The sequence below is a fragment of the Rhagoletis pomonella genome, unplaced genomic scaffold (genome assembly GCF_013731165.1).
Source record: "Rhagoletis pomonella isolate Grant_MI unplaced genomic scaffold, Rhpom_1.0 Rhpom_scaffold_00008, whole genome shotgun sequence".
In the NCBI taxonomy this organism is placed as follows: Eukaryota; Metazoa; Arthropoda; class Insecta; order Diptera; family Tephritidae; genus Rhagoletis; species Rhagoletis pomonella.
The window spans coordinates 45,673,755-45,694,550 of NW_023458562.1; positions in this window are offsets into that span (position 1 = coordinate 45,673,755).

The following is a 20,796-nucleotide window of genomic DNA, read 5'->3' on the forward strand; positions in this document are numbered from 1 at the left end:
TGTAGCGTTTGGAACAGCAAGTGTGTCCGATCGGGGCGATCAGACTTAGGCGGAAGGCAGTGTGGCGAATACTGCGGCAATGCGAAGCGAACAACAAGAAAATGGCAGACTGTTTGATGAAAGAGCTAGAATATTCGAAAGCAAGAAACGTCAAATGGATGAATATTACGAACAGCGAGAGAATGCGCGATAGACAGCAGAACGTTCTAGAGTTGCCATCAGTGCGAGCGCAGGTATATAAGGCCGCTGCTACAGCGCGGAGGAGTAAGTTGCAAATCAGCAAGCTACTAGTTAAGTTGTAAAACAAAGATCAATTGTGTTTGCAACTTGTGTAAGGTATTGTAATTTCTTCAACAAGTATTTTAAAGTGTTGTTATTGCATTAGCGAGTATTGTAAAGTGTTTGTTGTACAACGTTGTACAATTGTACTGTAATTTGGCCATCTTGATACGAACCGAAAGGATTTTGGTAAATCCGTCAAGTAGTCAAGGATAATCGTAACAATATAACGAAGTATTTAAAAAATTTAAATTTTGTTGGAAAACGCAATCAAAGTTCTATCAACTCTTTTTTGGTAAATGGCTTTAAGTCAATCAAAAGTACAGAAAACTTGGCCCACTTCAGAAAACTTGACCCAGTGCCAAATAAGAAGATACGGAGATTCACGGCATCCACCTGGCAAAGGTGGTCACGTTCGTTCGCTAGTTCGGCTGTAAAACTGGGGTGGATTTCTGCTAAGCGTCCATCAGGGATGAAGCAAGCCGCTGCAGTATGAGCCTCTGTTGGTGTGGCGATGGAGGTGCTATCGGCAACTTTCGCGAAGCCGTCCCAGTCAGCTTTGTCAAGTTGATGTATATGGGTGTGGTGTTTCGCACAAACTAAATCGGCAGGTTTATCAATCTAGATGACTATGCGTTGGTAGACCGATGGTAGAGTAGGTCGCCACGTTGTGGTGTTTGTCAGACCGGAGCTATTGTTATATCTAGCGAGCTGCAGCAGCTTCTATGGGCGGGGTGCAGATTGCAGATCTGCTCAGCCAAATGTATTCCCTACGATGATTTGGCAGGCTTGCGCTTTCCACCTTAGCGAGCTCGACATCGCCTGACCGAACAGCATAAGACGATACTGCACGGTGTGATGCACCTCAAGACTTACTTTCTGTGAATGACAATCGACACCTGTTGGTAAGCTGACGGGTCCAGAGGTTGCTTTATGAACCACTGGACTTCGTCAGTCAGTTCATAAAGATGCCTTCTGACGTGCCGTCACGAGGGTTCTTCCGCAAGCAGATGTCTGTTCGGGTGCCCCGACGGTGACACCCTACTAGGAATTGCTTGCTGAGCATTGTGTTATGCTCCTTAATCGGGAGCATGTGAGCTTCGTCGTGCAGGTGATGTTGCGGCGACATCAGAAGGCATCCTGTCGCTGTCCTATTTTGGCAGGTCTGCAGCTTCATCCACTGCGTCCTACTAGTCACCGGCGACCACACAGGCGCTGCATAGTTCAGAACCGGCAAGCCTTTTCCCCTGGTGCTGCCGGCTAGCGATTTGAGGACCTTGTTGCGGCTTTGTACTTTGTTGATAATTTCGATTGTATGTGCTGAGAAGGAGAGCAGACTGTCGAAGGTTACTCCGAGGATCTTATTCACCGTCGGAATTTGTTCGTCATCGACGTGGATACCCAGCTGCAGTTTGACCTCCTTCGTCCAAGTGGTGAAAAGCATTGCTGAGGATTTTGTAGGGGAGAGGGTTAAGCACCGTGCAGTAAAGAAGCGAGAAAGCTCGGCGAGATAACCATTTACTTTCGAGCACAAATCATCAATTCCATTCCCAGACGCCATTATCGAGCAATCGTCAGCATAAAGGACAATCGAGACTAGCTCTGGTGGGTGAAGCAGCTTAGAGATGTAAAAGTTGAACAGTAGTGGGGAAAGGACACCACCCTGTGAAACCCCGTTTTATTTTCCTAGGTTTGCTCGATTTGTCTCTAAAGACTACTCATGAGTCTCGACCACTCAGATAATTCGCCGACCACGGTTTGAGTCCCTGTGGGAGAGGAGGCCTCTATGTCTTCTAGTAGCGTTGGTTGGCTCACGGTGTCGAACCCCTTGGACGGGTCCAACGCAACAGGAGCAGTTCTCACACCGGAGCGGTTTCGGTTACGGCCGCGAGTTATCTGGGTGTTTTTGGCCTTAAGTGCTGTTGTTGTGCTGTGCACTTTATGGAACCCATGCTGATGCTTCGCTGGGGTACGGTGTTTGTGTGTCTTCGCTACCGGGGAAAGGAGAGTTATCGGGCAATAGGACTCTCCTTTTTGGACTGATTCCCCGGTTTAAGCAGAGGGACCACTCACCCCATTTTTCGGATGTCAGTAATGATAAGAGTGGCCATAGACAGGTGGAGGACCTTCGTTAAATAGTCCACTCCCGCAGGACGCACATTTTTCAGCAAATTCCGTCGGGTCCAATGGGTTTGGAGGGTTTCGCCTTCCCGATGGCTACCCTTACATCGCCGCTTGTGAAAACAAGGGGCGCACTTGGTGTTGGAAGTTTGTGCAGCGAGTGGCCAACTCGACGTTTGGCTTTGTCCGCCGGAAGATGCAGTATGAGCTGTCAGCTAAAACCGTTCGCGCACCGCTCCGGGTCCGACGAAGCGTGGTCGCCAAAAGATATTTCAACTCTGTCGTCACGCTTCGTCGGGTTGGATAATGACGTCACGGTTGACCAAAGTTTACTCGCATCAGAGGCGAAGTTGCAGGTCTTCAGATGCTCTTCTCACTTTTTCTGCTTATATACGTTCACTAGTTCTAAATCAATCTCAAGAGTTGATATCCCTGATACGGGGATTTCCGGGATCGGCCTGACGAAGGTTGTCACACATTTCGGAAAACTTGGACGGGGGTCCGAAATGCATCCTGCTGGAAAGAAGCGGGCTGCAGTAGCAGTGACAACCCTGCGGAATTAACGCTCACCTACGTGAACGTCGGTTGGTGTGGGTCAGTCAGCTTTGGAGAAGTTGACATAGGTCCGATGGTCCGCGGAATCAAAGTCGGTAGGTTTATCAATCGGAAACTAGGAGGTGACTCCACTCATTATAGGCGTTGCACCTGTTGGAGATGGAGTTAGGGTGTAGTCATCTCTGGCACACGCAGCAGGTGTAGATTTCTGGCCCAGGGTTTGACTCGATGCCAGCCTTGAGCAGAAGTATGCGAAGCCCTATGGACGTACAACTTTTAAGGGATTAACGGGGTTAGATCGCCGAAACAACAGCCCTTGGTCGGGTAAAACCGGAGTTATTCCGGTACGTAGAACCGCGTCGTGGAATGAGGAATCCTATTGGCTGAGTAGATAGACGATTCGACATTCTGCACCATGAACTACGACGCCCCCCACTAGGATTGCGGCCAGCTGAAGCAGCTCGCCAGACCTAACAATTGCTAGCGCTGGTCAGATAAATAGCATAATATGGCGACCTATGCTAAAGCCGGCATAGACCATCTGTCCATAACAATTTCGATCAATAAGCTCATCCCGCATATCACAGAAACCTACATCAACTTTAACAAAGCTGATTGGAACGGCTTCGCGGAAGTTACCGAGAGCAGCTTCGCCGCCCTTTCCATTCCCACAGGCATACACGCAGGGTAGTCACTGCTGCAGCGAACGCATCGCGGAAGGCCGCCTAAATTTCCGGGCGGAAGCAACTGTTCTAGCAAATGAGAGTGACCACCTACGCCAGGTCGATCCCGGGGATGCTCGCCTGAAGGACCTTGATTTGGAGATTCGGCAACTGGTAAATCAGTATGAGCGGAAAAAGTGTGAAGAGCACTTGCAGACCTGTAACTTTGCCTTTCGTCGACCGTGAGGTCCTTGTCCAACCCGACGAGGCGCAACCACAGAGTGGCAATTTCATTCGATTGTCGCACTTCGTCGGACCCAAAGAAATGCGCGAGCTATTGAGGCTGCACAAGCTTGCCAAAAACGGTGCACCACTTGTACTAGCGGTGAAGTATGCTGACCAAAGAACCTAAATCTATAAGAGGAAACAACACGTTATAATTGTAGCGAGTGTGAACATGAGGAGCGTGCCTTCTTTTTTCATCCAATCACAAAACGTATTTGGGCAAAAGAGAAAGCACGCTCCTGATGTTCCCACTCGTTAAATTATAACGTGTTGTCTCTTCTTATAGATTTACGTTCTTTGTGCTGACGCTTGCTCGTTTGGCATTGGAAAGTAAACGGTTATCTCGCCGAGCTTTCTCGCTTTTTCACTGCACGGAGCTTAACCCTCTCCCCTACAAAATCCTCGGCAACCTTATTCACCACCTGGACGAAGGTCAGACTGCAACTGGGTATTTACGTCGATGATGAACCAATACCACCGGTGAATAACCCAAAAATCATCGGAGTCACCTTCGGCAGTCTGCTCTCCTTCTCAGCGCATTCAACCGCAATTGTCAACAGAATACAGAGCCGCAACAAGGTCCTCAAGTCACTGGCCGGCAGTACTTGGGGCAAAGACAAAGAAACGAAGTTGGCAACATACATGGCAATTGGCCGTCTGGTTCTAAATTACGCAGCGCCCGTGTCTTCTCCGGGGACTAGCAGGACGTAGTGGATAAAGTTACAGACCTGCCAGAACTCGGCAAGGCGACTGGATGCCTTCTGGTGTCGCCCCAACACCACCTACACGACGAGGCACAGATGTTCCCCATCAAGGAGCATAACTCAATGCGCTGCCTGCAGAAGAAGCCTCGCCAAGGCACGTCAGGGGGCACCTCTATGAACTGATGGACCAAGACCAGAGGTTCATCAAACAACCTCTGGACACAACTGTATACAGACAGGCTTTGAACGGCATTCACAGAGAATCGGCCTCGAGTTATATAGACTCTCCACTCGTGAATGCCGTTCTGGGCACACAAACACCTGACATGGACGGAACTTTGTCTGCTTCGGGAGGCCCGCACCACAATAGCCCAGCTTCGCTCTGGCTATTGCAGCAGGCAAAACTCATACCTGAGCAGAATAAACGACGATGTGCCCCTTAGGTGAAACAGACGACAACGTTGGTGGATGAGCCAACTCCTGCGGGGTTTAGTAACCACTACAATAACAACAACAAAATGAATCTTATGCTGGAGACTGGTATGTTTCGGGCATCGGTGAAGTCGATCAGCCTAAGTCCGTTATCGGATGTTTCGTCGTGGAGGGGAATTTCCCGACGGTGGGACCAAAGATCCCTCCCTTGCCCAGACTGGCTTTGAAATCGCCAAGACCGATTTACTTAACGCATCGTCATTATCTTCTGTCGGGGCTTGGCCGCAAATAATTGAAATGTCAAAGAATCTCTATTTGATGCTGATTGTATTGAGAACTCGTTGCTGAGTTTCTGAGGAATGATACTGGAGTGAGTCCTTGGCCAGCTATGAATCTGGGCCGTTCCGGTTACGTAGACCCGACTGCTGTGGGAACGGTAGAAACTTTTTCGCCGGGTTGGACGTCTTAAACTCGCAAGTAGCTCTTGCCTTTTCCGCGGACTCCAGCGACGATCATGATTCCAGCCTTGAGATACTTCGCCGACCTAAACGGGGTTAGATCGCCGAAACAACAGCCCTTGGTCGGGTAAAACCCGAGTTATTCCGGTACGTAGAACCGGCTGTCGTGGGAATGCAGACTAAACGCGGATGTGCTAAATGAGTGTCCGGCATGCGGAGAGACCCCTCACGACTCGAAACATCTCTTCGCATGCCCAAAAAACCCGACAACCCTAACGACTTTGTCCCTGTGGACCGACCCAGTGGAGACTGCACGCTTCTTAGGGCTGCCGTTAGTGGAACTTGACGACAACGACTGAGATATCAACCGATCTGGGCGGGGTTGTTGTAGCCGCTACAACAACAACAGCAACATTCCAGCCTTGAGGAGATTAACCAGCCGTGTATATTTCCCTTTAAGAGTTAAGACATTTCAGGTGCATACCCTCAAATAATAGTCCCTTCCTCAAATAATATACATTCGCTATAGTTAGGAGAAGCGAGTCTTATCCTTTTCCAAGCTAAACGGGTCACGAAATCCTGAGTTTTATCATGTGTAAATACATTCATGACTTTGGTATACTCGTATCTTTGCGGACTGTAGTTTACCCTTAAACTGCATCCCGCGCTTTGGAGGAGTCCACTTTTCTCAGGGTGACCGAACAAAAACGCAAGAGTATGCACTCATCTAATAGTATTTTGCAATAGAAGTGTTCTCGAAGTTTTGTAAAGCCCTTGCACGCTGCACGGATTGCACGGCTCGCAAAGCTTTCCCATGGGAACACCGATTTTATCATGCAATCCATGCCCCGTGCAAGGGCTTTGCAAGACTTCGAGAATACCCCTAATGTGTAGTTTGTAGTTGATGCGCGACCATGTTCACATTTGCATATTACCGATTCATAAAAAAATTTAAAGACAACAGTATTACTTCAGTTATTATTCATCGAGAGCGTTTATTTTAGAGCTTTAAATACATTTGTGTTTAAAAAAATATTATATAAGCGAAAAAATCACATAATTTCAGTATTATGCCGTTCTGATCACACACATATGTACATACATATGTGCTGCCATTCGATGCAAGCTGTTGTTGCTCTTACGCCACACTCAGCATATAGGATCTTGCGCGCTGTGGAACTACAAATTTAGGATTTCTTTGTTACAAGTTCAGGTCGTGAAATCATTGTTGTAGTAAAGTTAGCCAAGGCGTAACAACTGCAATGAATATTGCATATCCTTTGCATTTTGAGCTGTTGAACGCTTTTCGGTCGCTTGGTAGTAAATGGAACTTAACTTTTAGTTACTTATGTAATTTATGTTATAGTTAATTTAATTTCTTTTGTTTTTTTTAGTTAACATACCTAACAAACATATTTTGCTCCAAATGAACTTTCATTAAAAAATAGAATTACTAGAAGCTAATTCGTTACATACGAGTATGTACAGATAACGCAAGTTTCCATACGCATTACATTGTATTAATATTTTTTTTTTGTTTTTGTATTTTGTTGATTTTATTTAGATTTCCGATAATACTTCAGTTGCTTCAGTACTTTTTACAAAAGAACTTATGCAGCACAATAGGAAGGATCCTCAGTTATATACATGTTCACACATACATATGTATATGCATCATATATGTATAAAAGCAGATCACCGGGAGATAATTAAAAGAAAAATAAAAAAATAAAATTCAAAAACAAACACACTAACTATCACAGAACATATGTATGTATGTACGCATGCAAGTGCATGAGGGAGTGCAAGATTTAGCAGCGTGTAAAGTGGGGAAGAGCTACAGCGCGTTGGGGAGAGTAATGTGGTGAAGAGCAGGTGCTAAGTGCGACACCGCTATCAGTTAGGTCAGCTACACTGCCTACAACAAAACCAATCCACGTGTAGTATGTAATCGTGGATGCATATGTATTCACATATGTTGGTACAAAAAAAATTCAGTCTTGATTCGTAAAAAAAAATATCTACTTTGCAAATTATTAATTTATGATTCTAATAGTCTAAATGGTGTTTGGTCGTGGGTAAGTGTTTATTGCATTATTCGAAGATGCATTTACAATTCCTGTGAATATCACCTAATCAAATGTGATCCTAATTGTTATTATGCTCGTAACTACCTGCTATGATGTTTTTACCATTCAACTATCTGAGATGTTAGAAGCGTTCTATAATCCAGCCGTATTCCCTACAAATTTCAGGTAAATGTTCCCTTCTTCTGCACTCGTTGCCACGAGAAATATTCAACGAATTCTATACAAAAGAGTACTGTTAACAAAGAAATTGTTTTCCTTTTGTAGGCGAAATTCTCGGCAATCGTTTAAGCGCAAATGCTTTATAAGCCAACACTTGGGCAAAGATCGTACACTCAACGATTGATTTCGCACAGCAAGGTATACATTTGTATGCTATACATACTTTAAATTCATATGTATGTATGTACGTATGCTTTCATTGTTCAACAGCCAACTTCCAACTGCTTACTTTGGTTTTCTTGCACTGTGCACGTGTGTTTTTTAACTTCATTTTGGTATTTACACATTACATATTGCTGATTCGGCGTTATTTAGACCATATTTAGACTACACTTTCTATTAATTTTATGTATTCCCATCGTCTGCTCATACACGCTACTTTGCTCTTTAGCCCTTCCATTGTGCTGGTATGATCACGTCCTTGCCCAACGCGAATCTAGTCATCTTACCTACATATTCTATCCTAACCCTGCCATCGTCAACAGTTTGTGTAAATGCCGCGCGTATAATATAATTCTGCAATGCGTTCAGGCAGTGTACTATAGAGATTAACCACGAAATCCATAGGAAGACGCGTCCATGCCGCGCGTATACGAAATATGAGATCGTCTTTGCGCGAGAACTTGCGTCCACCATCGTAGACGTCGCGTATCAGCCAACCCCAAATATTCTCCATTATGTTGAGGTCATGCGCAACCGTTGGCCATCGTTGCATCTTAATGCCTTCGGCATCGAGCATTTCCTGTGTTGTGGGCGACATATTGGCTGTCCAATTTTGATCTTGGAGTATAAAATCAGGATTGCCACCCAATTTTGCAATAATATTCGGCCTTTCGCGCAATATCGTTTCAATATATGTTTGTGGTCGTTGTTTCGCAGTCGATACCTCCATGTGAATTGGCCCGCCGGCGGTGATTAGCATGTATATGTATACAGAATTGCCACGCGGTCGTTGTGACAGCATTTGTTCGTAGTTACGTAAATCGTGAAAGTAGTTGGAGAAGCCATCTGGTCCGTCTAAATTGAATTTGCGCTCGTCTTGGAATACAACACGCCGCCAATGCTCCTCACCCCAAACAATGTGTGAATTTGCGAAGGTTAGACGCTCACTTTGGTGGTACTGCGACAGCACTGGCTCTATTTTGATCTTTTTGGAGTTGACAGCTGTACTGCCCGTTCCTGAAGTACCATTGCGCATCTGTGCGCCCACGGCACCCGTTTTTGCGTTTTCCACCGAATTGGTGGAACGAGCGTTAGCTGCTGAGGAGCGACTAGAGTTGGTTGCATTTGATTGCTGTGTAGGCGCATGACTGGAGGCAGTGCCTCCGCCAGTACTGGAGCTGGCAGCTGAAAAATTTGAATTCTGATTCAGTGCATGTATAGGAAGCGTACGATTGTGGCTGTAATTCTGTTGGTTGTGCTGAGCACTTTTAAATTTATGATTGGCCGCACCCGTGGTGGCTAATGTATTGGCAACAGATATATTAGTATGATGGCTGTTCTGCTGATAATAGGGATGATGATGATGATAGGTCATGTGCTGCTGATGTATGGTGGGTTGTTTGAGTTGCAGTTGCTTGAGTCGTTGATGTGACTGCACCAGCAACTGTTGATGCGTATGCGGGTTGCTATGCCCAGTTGATGAGGATGCAACAACCGCTGTCGCGATCTGTGTACCTGTCGTATTACTTTGTAGTTGTAGTTGGTGTTGTTGCTGCTGTGTGAGATGATGCAGTTGATGTTGCTGATTATAGGGCTGAGTTTGAGCCGACGTTGTGTGTTGCAATTGCAAATGTGTTTGTGCTGTTGCCCCAGTTGTTGATACTGCTGTGATTGCTGCTGATGTTGGCGTCGTTACGCAGTAATTGTCAGTGTGTTTGAGGTAGTGTTGTAGGGCCATCAGAGGTTCGCCAGGCGCTTGCTAGCCGCCACTGCAAACTCTTTCAATAGCTCTTCCAATCGAAATCGAAAGGTTATAATATTTTCGTTCGCCGAGAGGTATCAGAAACGAAGGATTAGAGAGTTCCGTTTATTATTTCATACAAGCGAAATGCAGTCAGCAAGTTGTTGTATGACCATGTAAGACTTTTTTCGTTTAATTACGAATCTCATCACAGTCAAAGGCCAAATGAACGAAAGTAAATTAATCGCTTTTCAAATGAGTTCTTTTGTGATAATATTAAATTAATATGTATGTATGTATTTGCAGTCGATCTTCTAAATGTACTTATGGGCTGATACGTTTCGGATGTCGTCAGCTCAGGGTATCGACATACGAGTAAACTTTTAAGTATAAGATTGTAATTATAAGTTATCTTCTTTAAGTTTTTACAGTACTAGAAGCGATGTGTTCCAATAGCCAAGTTATAAGCAATATCTAATCAAGATTATAGACTTATACTCTATAATGACGTGTTTACTAACTTCGGGGGATTAACGTAGAATCTGAAACAAAAATAAGAAATAATTATAAAATGCATTGTAAAGTCTTTATTAGTAGAGTTTATTTAGTAAAGTAAAAGTAAGACGGTATGTAGCTCGCACAATTCTTGGCTTATGGGGAGCAATGTTTATGAACTCTTAAATATGCAGGTTTTGAACTTCATAAAATCTACCTCATTTTCTTACGTGTTATTCCGAAGGGGGAAAAATGTTCCATGCGGCACCTCTTGAATTATCGTAAAGAGGGGAGATGCATGGAGGATCATTACTATACCAATCACAAAAATTTTAGTCGGGTTACGTGCTAATGACATAAAGAGTAATTATGCATCACTTGCTTAAATATTTTGTTTTTTGAGTTATGGCAGTTTTTAGGACACTTATTAGAAAAAGTTTCTGTACAAAGATTTTTTTTGCAATATTCATAATGTCTCATACAAAATGTGTTCGATAAAATTTTTGTTGAAAAATATAGCGCATTACATAATATAAACCATTCAAATATAAGTTTCAAACTTGGTCTGAAATTTAGAAAGAAATTCGTCAAAATTTTACCAAAATTTCAAACTTTTTTGTCGAAATATCGACCCCTTTGCTCAAAATTACCGTATGTTAGAAAAACCAAATTTTACAGGAAATTGTTCTTTGTGTTTTTCTCTACTTTGGCTAGTACCATTAATACCAAAGTTTAGCTTTGCTGAGATAATTGATAAATATAACTAAACACAAGATTTTTTTTGTAAGGTTCTACGTTCTAACTTCTTAGCTCATACGATAATTTCGCCCACGAGAAAAAATGCATTCTCTTCTCACATACGATAAAATCTACAGTAAATTTTTGGAGTTGCTATTGAGATTTAAGCCGTAATATTTGAACAGGTGATGCGTTATGGGTTGTAAAACAAAGTTGCATCAAAAAGTGAATTTCGTAAAAAAATTAACATACGATAACTTTGCGCAAGGGGTCGGTCGAAAAAGAACAAAATAAATACGACAGGTTTGAGCTACTTCAAACTTGCATACCCGATTTTTTTAGAGAACCGTTAATTAAAAAATTTGAAGTTTTGAAGACCACTTGGTGAAATTGGGCGAATTTTCATAAATCTTCTACAAGGTTTGAAACTTTTGAGTTACGTATATGGTTTCCGTTGTAGTATGAAATAAATATGTATTTGTATTTGTAAAAAAATAAACAACCCAGCCAGCAAAATATCCGGAAACGTATCCGAAAATTTCGTATAAAAACCTGATGTTTCACCCGTTTTCCGATTCCGTTTTCGGACGTTTTTCAGACCAATTCTCCCACTAAAGTGTTCATCCGAAACGTATGTGCAGAAAACTATCGAAAGTGGTTGTAAAACGGATGCGCTTTCGGCTGTTTTCCTGAAATTTGTCTGATTCAATTTTTCGTTGAAAACGATTTCATTATGAACTTCACAGAAATTTTTTCATAGATACAGGAAACCAAACAAAAAACAAATTTAAAATTCAGCAATTATTTCAATTTGAATAACTAATTTTAATGTGTTGCTCCTGACGGAATTCGAACCAGGGACCTCCTGAAAGCTAACAAATAGTAGCACACTTCTCTGCACACTCAGCTACTGGCGAATACGTATACATGTTTTCAAATGCTCAGTTTGAACAAATATTTTAAAATTATTATTTTGATATAAGATGATGACATTTTTCAGATACGAAAAATTAACAAATATGAAAATCGTTTTCTGAACATTTCCGGAAACGAAAAATGTACGAAAACAGCACTTTCGGCAAAAAAGTACGTTTCTCTGCTGGCTGGGAAAGAATAAATGTTCACAACTTCTACAGAAGTCGTGTACCCTGACTATTTGTCAAAAACAAACTGAGCCTAAATCTATGCCGCAAAAGTTTGACTATGGTTTAAACGGACTATGGTTAAAGAAGATGTATCCCAGACCAACTTTTCTGAATACAGTACTAATCCAGAGGGTCTGAGTTTTTTTTGAGTGGGGGTTAAAGTTTTAACATTTTGGCAGAAAGTGCAATTAATTTATTGAAAATATCATGTCCGAAACGACTTCAAAAGAAATTTCTGCCCTCAGACTTCTACTGTAGAATTTAATGAGGATTTTTTTGTAGTAGATTTTAACTCTCTAACTCCTACTTAAATGGGCATTTTTGACACCTTTTTCAAAACAACTATAATGAAAGGTCATTAAAAAGGCACTTGGGGCGGGATTCACAGTGCTTAGTTAAAGGATTGTTAACTTAACCACCAACAAGAGTTTACCTTTGAATTTATATTCCGAGTGACATGAAAACTCATAATCGCCTGAGAATATACAAATTCTAAATCAATCAATACTTTTATATTCAAATTTGAAATTTGTTCCACAAAAAAATATCAATTTCACAAGAGTTTAACTATGGGGGCATGCTGGTTTAAACATTTGTTAACTGAGCCGCTGTGGTGTAGTGGCAATCAGTGCGCGCTTCCACTCCACAGCACCTGGGTTCAAGCCCTGGTCAAAGCAACATCGCAAAAAAATATAAAAAAGGTTTTTTCTTAACAGCGGTCGTCCCTCGGCGGGCAATGGCAAACCTCCGAGTATATTTCTGCCATGAAATACAGCTTCTCATAAAAAATACAATCGCCATTCGGAGTCGGCGTAAAACTGTAGGTCCCTCCTCTTTGTGTGACAACATCAGATTTTCAGGCTTTTCAGATGTAGAATGTGGGCGCGTGTATGAAGATTAAAGGAAAGTGGAAGGTATTCGCTCTGCATTACTCATTTTTCTAGCGTGAGCAACGCGTTCTGGCTGTTTTGCGCACCCGCCCGATCCAGCGGGCTCGTGTGAAACAAACCTGATGTTGTCGTATGAAATCCGATAGTTAGACCCCTTTTAGACATATCGTATTTATTTCCAGTCTGCTCATTCGTAGGGGAAGGAGGTGAGACGAATGTACTCTTCCCCTCTCTTCTCACCTCCTTCGCCCACGAACCGAGCAGACTTGAAAGCACGACTTGACGTGTTTGAAAAGGATAATAAAAAGTGGACAAAAACCACAGCCATTCACAACAATTCACAATTCACCACAATGTCGGGCGTATCTAAACACGATAACACGAGAACTAATTTCATACGATAGGCTTGCAAGCGTTTATCGTCCATCGTATGAAAATTCATAACTGGGGGGATAATACATTTTTAAGGAATTTATAAAATTCTTTCGGGCGGACAAAAATAAAAACCTACATATGTACATATGCATACCCAACAAACATTTAGGTTCGAGAACGGTTAGAAAGCGATTCGAACTCTAACATACTTCTCTGAAATAGAAGTTGAGAGCACGATTAGAGAAACTGTAGAGAACATTACAAAAAGAGGCTTTGGTTCTCGATATCGAGAAAAAGGTTAGACATCGAATCGTATTCTTACGTTGAATTCACACTCTTGTAAAGCAAAAACGGCACATTTTCTGCCCTTTGAAGTTTTGTCAGGGGAGATGGTTGCACTGAAAATCAGATGGTTGCCTAAAATGATAATTTTATGAAATGCGTGAGCTGGACAAAGACAAGAAGGCAAACACATGCTCTGTTTACAGGGTTGAGTGTAACATCAAACACATTTCGCACCGTGCAAGGGCAACATTTATTGCTAGAAATGAGATCATCACAAGCAACACCCTCCACAAAAAAAAAATAAAATCTAAAAAAATAACGGTAATTTTTAACGAATTGAGACTTGCACTTTCTCAGACTACAATTGAATGGGCTACAGAACTGCATATCCGAAAATTTTCTAAATATTCTAAACAAAAATTTGAAAATTTTTATGAAAATTTTTTGAAGTTTGATAAATTTTTTTGCAATTTTAGCATGCTTTGTAACTTTTATTATTGTGGTTTCTATTACAGATTGAACTATATTTTAAATGAAAATTATTAAAAATATAAAAATAAACATAATTTGCAAACAATATCGTTTTGAATTTCGTTTCATTTCTCAAAATACGGACTGTATTTTTTAATTTATATCGAATCGGAAGTTGGAAAACAACAGTTTGGAATAAACTTTTATGTTTACTTATTCCTTAGAACATTCCTGATGATATGTTAACGTATATTTCAAACGCATTCTGTTTATTCTGGCTGTGAAATGGGATTATCTCGAATGTATAAAGAAACGCAGCCATTAAATTTGATATCGGATGAATATGCGCTCATTTTGTTATGTTGTTGTTGTTGTAACAGCATACAAACTCCCCAAAGACTTTTGGGGAGTGTTGCTGGAGTGACAGTCCTTGGCCAGATATAAATCTGGGTCGTTCCGGTTACGTAGACCCGACTGTCGTGGGAACGTTCATTTCGTGTTATCATTTTGTTATCTAAATATCCGGTTAACATCCGCTTATTAGGTTTTTTAACTCATATATTTGAATATCCGGATATTAAAAAAAAATCCGGATAGAACTCTCAGTCCTACTACATATGTTTTGAGAAATTACCTCAACTTACCCATTTTACATAGCACAAAAGAAGTTGGCAAATCCGAACAACTGTCGCATTATTTGTTGGTGACATATTAGCTCTGATCCAGTACTCCATGAAGTTACAGAATTTTACACGAACTTGCAGGAAGTTACAGGAAAAATGTTCCCGTACTCCAAAATCCTGTAAATGAGAGCGACTTTTGGAGAGTTGTGTAGAGAATGAAGTTGCAAGATTTTACCCGAACTTTATCTTCTGGTAAAATCATGAAAAGTGTCGAGCAATCACTGGTTGACGTTTTTACAGGAAAAATGGTTTTTTTGTTCCCGTACTTTTTGTTCAAGAATGATAGAATACTCTCTCAATCGTGCTTTTTGTTGTTACTCACTTTTTACTCTCACTTCAGAGAGTAATTTTGCTGTTTGACAGTTTTACAGGATTTTTCACGAAAAGTATTGGATCAGAGCTATTACATACAGTGACGAGCAAAACTGTAACATGGTGTAGCACTTTTTCATTCAGCCATCGCTATATTTTCAAGTTCTAGAGACTTTCATCCTTTTGTTGTATATTCTTGTTGGTACATCCCTGCTCCCTCTCTCATAACGATTTGAAGTCAATACAACAACAATAAAAAAACCAGCAGACAAAAATGTAAATTGAGGCAGATGTTACAGTTTTGCACTCACTCTCAGTTTTGCATTTGACAGTTATCTCTTACTTAGTTGGAAGTCAGATGACTTTTTTCTGTATTGTAATTTATTGAAGAAGTGATCACCAGTAAATAATATAGTTAATCAGGAACCATAAATGTAAATAATAGATTTACTGCGGAAAAGCGGGACTGCACGAAAAGTGGCAACAAATTTTGGAATTTGCTACTTGAAAATGTTAAGACTGAGAAAAAATATAGCCTAAAGTGTTCCCAAGAACAAAAGAAGTCTGTCAAAAAATATTACGGTACGATATCTTGTGAACTTAGCAGCAAGTAGATGCAGCCACTATTACAGAAGCGCTTAAGGTATTAAACTTTAACGCAAATCAATAGACAGCGAGGCGAAGAATTGCCAAATTGAGCGCAAAGGATCATAAAAGAAGAAAAAAGCAAATTTGATCAAAATACATGTGCGAGTGCGGCAGCATTTTGCTGCATCGCACGAAATCCGAACCGTTGCCTATTGGGATATGTTAGGCCGTTCAGAATGCAATAAAAAACATATTTTTAAGTTTCAATTGAAGGTTATTTGGTCCGACAATAACTAAAACGACTAAATTAATCGCTTTCAATCAGATGGCCGGGCATGGTATTGGATCAAAGACCCCAATTAAGCCCATGCGCAGCATGTAAGGCAAACTGTGAATAACAGTGGTCGGTCAATAATAGTTTGGGGTTGTATTTCAAACATTTTCTTGGTCTGTTAGTACACATTATGCGTGAGGAACAGTATCTGTTCATATTTCAACAAAATTTGCTAGATGTAGTCGAAAAAATTAGAGTTTTTGCTGAAAAATCACCCAAAACACACTGCACATATTCGCAAAGACTGGATACAAAAGCAAAAATTTGCTATTTTGAAATGACCTCCACAATCCGCGGACATGAATCTCATTGAGAATTTGCGAAAACAACTAAAAGCACAGCTTACTAAGTATCCAGGTCCGTAAAATCGAGTACATGAGCTGTGAAAGCAAACTAAGGATATACCTCCAGAATTTTTACAGAGATACAAATAAGGTATGCCAAATCGTATCCAGGAACTGAAACAAGCAAAAGAGTACTGAACATTGTGTTAGTAGTTCTTTTTTTTCGTGAAAATTGTTAAAAAGTTCTTAAAAATGTATGAGTGCAAAACTGTAACATCTGCCTTAATTTACATTTTTATCTGCTGGTTTTTTTATTGTTGTTGTATTGACTTCAAATCGTTATGAGAGAGGGAGTAGGGATGTACCAACAAGAATATACAACAAAAGTATGAGTCTTCAGCGATGGCTGAAGTAAAAAGTGTTACACCATGTTACAGTTTTGCCCGTCACTGTATGTACAGAGAATTGTATGCATGTACACACATATTAACATAGCCAAATGTATGAAACATGGTACACCTTGCGATACTGATATCAATGCTACCGTAGATGGCAGCAGCAGTGTACGCAACATCACAACACATTCGGTCCTATATGCATAGTTGCCAACTTCGTGCTTTAAGCACTAGATTTAGTGCTTTGTGAAAATTAAAACGGCAAAAAAGTGGTTTGGTGCCTTTTTAGTGCTTTTCTTCTGAATTAAAATTTCTCATAGATAGTTAAGCATGAAATAATTTGAAATATTTAAAGCTGTCAGCACTGAACTTAAAAGAATATACATTAATTTTTCCGTTTGTTGCGATTAGATTTTTTTTACCCGAGATATATAAGTTTTTTTTTAATGTGCAGTACTTCGGTATAACCAAAATATATTCAACAAAAAAATGTATTTTAATACACCTTGGGTATAACTTCGTAAGCATGAGAAAAAGTTTTGTGTTGATTTATACTTGTAAATGTTATTTATTTATTTTTTTAACTTTTGTTATATACAAACTGTTATGAAAAAAAAATATCCTTTGAGCGGCAAGTAAATTTTTGATAACTATGAGGTGAATCAAATTTGAGTAGTTCATGAGGCTAGTGAAATTTTTGACAAATGCATAGAAAATTTTGATAATCGCAAAGATTGTTGATGTGTGTAATTTTTCGTTAAATAAAAGCTTAAATTGATGAATTGCAATCAAACATGATAGATGTTTTCTTAAAATTTTAATTTCACTTCAATTTGTAATATTTTATGCCGCATAAGTCTGCGGTTATCAAAAATTTACTGCTGTCAAAAAATATTTCATTTCACACAGCAGATTGGCAAAACTGTCTGACCATAGTTAAAATATTACTCAACAGCTTTCCCCATAGAACTTTGTTACCGATTCACACACGCCCTTTGATGCAAAAAATTAGTGCTTTTGTTATGGTAAAACGCCTATATTCCCCCCAAGTTCTGGTGCTTTTTGAAACTCACATTTTGGCAACACTGCCCCATGCAAATGCTGCCTGTACATACGTATGTATATCGATATAAATATGTACATAATATGTAAATATTATTTACCTTTGTAACATGCAATGGTCGACAGACACAGGCGCTACAATCTTAACAGTTAATAAAATATGTACTTTATAAAATTTTAGACATTATCAGATTTATAGCTTAGCTTTTCTGTTTTATTCAAAAAATTTCAGAATTTTCAGAACTAATGAAAAAGGCCATTTTGCACAAACACAATGTACACATTTAAGGGAACGAACTCGTAAATGACATGTACGTTGGTGTTCTGCGCTTCATTGATGGCCGATGCTTGTTTAGTTTATATTGTAAATATGTATCTCATAAAATGTGCATATACATATATATGATGTATGTTTACAAGAATATACATACTGCCCGCATACAGTACATAAGCATGTATATACAAAAATGATAAAGCAAAGCAAGCTACGTGCGTTTGCGTTCAATTCATATCCATATATATACACGCACTTTGTACATATTTATATACATGCATCGAAAACCAGTCGATATTGTGAATATGTACATAAATCGTGACGAAACGAAAATTTTGCTCTCGGGAATTCGCTGGATGCGAACGATTAAATTTTTCTTTATGCCATTACTTACATATATGTGTAATACATTCATATACGTATCTTTTAAAGCACTTGGGTTTTTTAACGTCCTATGAGGTGAAAATTCTCTTTATATATCGTATCTATATGCAATTAAAATCACTGAAAATAACAATGAAATCACTTTGACCAGCCACAAGAGCACATTTGGATGAAAAATCTACTTCCGGAACCCGATACTTCACTGCTAATCAGTCCATCCTACACACTTTGCACGACATTATTTTCTTTGCACATACCTTTATTTAGATCTTATTTGCTTTATAAGAAAAATAGTTAAGATTTGGTTCCATTTTTTGGCTTAATAAATTGCGATGTGCTACTAAAAAATGGAAACCTTGCATACGCGATGCAGCAACAGACAGGGCGAGCCAATGACAAAATCTGACTTTACGCAAGCTAAAACGGAGTTTAGAGCTGTCAAATTATAGGAGCATGGTTGCATGAACTGTCAAAGTATTTTCAAATTATCAGGTTAAAAAACCATCAAGAAGCATTGTTATCTATATGCCAAAATATGTTTTAGTAGACTAAATTAAATAATTTATGACTTGACGTAAAGTTTTATAAAATTTTAGTCATGTATTTGGCTTATGCCAAGGCACATTAAACAGGTAGTATCAGTAGAGCAAAAACAACATTTCCGTGTATTTTGTTGTTGCTTCTGGTATCGAAAGTGTCAAAAACTGAATTTTTTCTTCTAAATCAAAGCGTGCCATGTGAAATACAAAAAATTATAAAAAATAAAAAATTGAAATTGGAAAAAATAAAAATTGATGCAACTTTCTTTCCTAGTAAATTTGTTTGCTTCTCGAAGCATTGATCCATCCTTTACAAGGGCCAGTAATCAGCGGTTGTGCTGCTTAGTTGGGCGAACGTTCCAAAAGCTCCTATTCAATCGCTTGTTTTGTATGGAAAAAGGTTTCACATGCAAATAGATTTTAACAATTCAGAATTTTTGTGAGAAAAAATTTAAAATATTTGACATTTTCGAGACCAAATAATTTGAAAATAAATCAAATCAGCTGCTCTACTGATACTACCAGTTCAATGTACCTTGGCTTATGCATTATATGTTTCATGTATTGAAATGTAATCAGTAACGTTCTTGTACGCGATAGTTTGTACCTGTTTTTACTAACTATCACGTTTTAGTGTTCTTGTACCAACAAAACTTGTGAGAAAGGGGAAATTGAGAGCGCAAAGTGACATTTCATTTTGAGGAGAAATTGCTAGTTTTTACCGGATAAATGTTTACTAGTAAGAACTTGCAAGTGATAAAAACAATTGATCGTGTTGCTGGGTTTTTATAGTTGAAATTTATAAAATAAACCTATTTAAATATAATATATATTGTTTTATTGGGAGCTAGCTGCGAATAAAAAAACAAATCAATCAGCTGTTCGTAAAACTTGCAAATTATTACTGCTTTTGCGTTCTTGTACTTTTGTGCTATGTGGGCGAATTATCAGAAATTCAGTTACTGGCAAGTTACTGGATAATTCGTAAAAGCACACAACTATTATAAGGTGAGTTCCAGCGTTTTTTGGACTAACACCTGTAGAACTGTCAAAAAGCAAAATATCTTTCACAAGAGAGAGCAACGGTCGAAGAACTGAGAAAAACTGCTGGAACGCAAAAAAAATACCTTCCTGCAGGCATATAAATGTCAGATGTTTGTTTACAGATTTATTTATTCAGGCAAAAAATCTTACACACAACGTTTTAATTCTCAATAGGTATCCTTTTTTTGGTACAATTGACTTCTATTCTGCTAAAAATATTTCTTATAAATTGCATCCGCTCTTTCACTTGTTGTTTAGTGCTCATTTACACACGGCGATTTTTGTTTCCGCAACTCGACGTTTGTAGGAAAGAGCGTGACGAGGAAAGGAGGGGCACCGAGTTGCTCGTGCTCGGGCAACACGCTTTGTGCTCTCGTTCGTCTGTGTGAATTGAACCTCTGTTCACAGCTGACAACAACAATTGCATACACACAAATCGCCGTGTGTAAATGAAACGAGCAACATCAAAAGGAATGTGAAAAATCGCGTCGAAAAAAGTTTCCGTGTATAAACAACGTCTTACGAATGGAACACTGCTCTTCATTTGACAGTTTTGGTTTAATGAGAAAAAGTGGCAGCATTGCTTTTTCGCGTATTCATCACGGTGCAGCGATCAAAGGTGGCGCCATCAGTGGTACCGCTACTTTGGTTTTGCCGATTTTGACAGTTGTGGTAACTTGTAAATAAACCTTTGTTTACAAATCAGCGAAAGAGAAATATGAATTATTAGTGTGTAATCAATGTGTAATCATTCCGAAATCAAAGCGAGACAGTCTAGTACCGTTTTTGT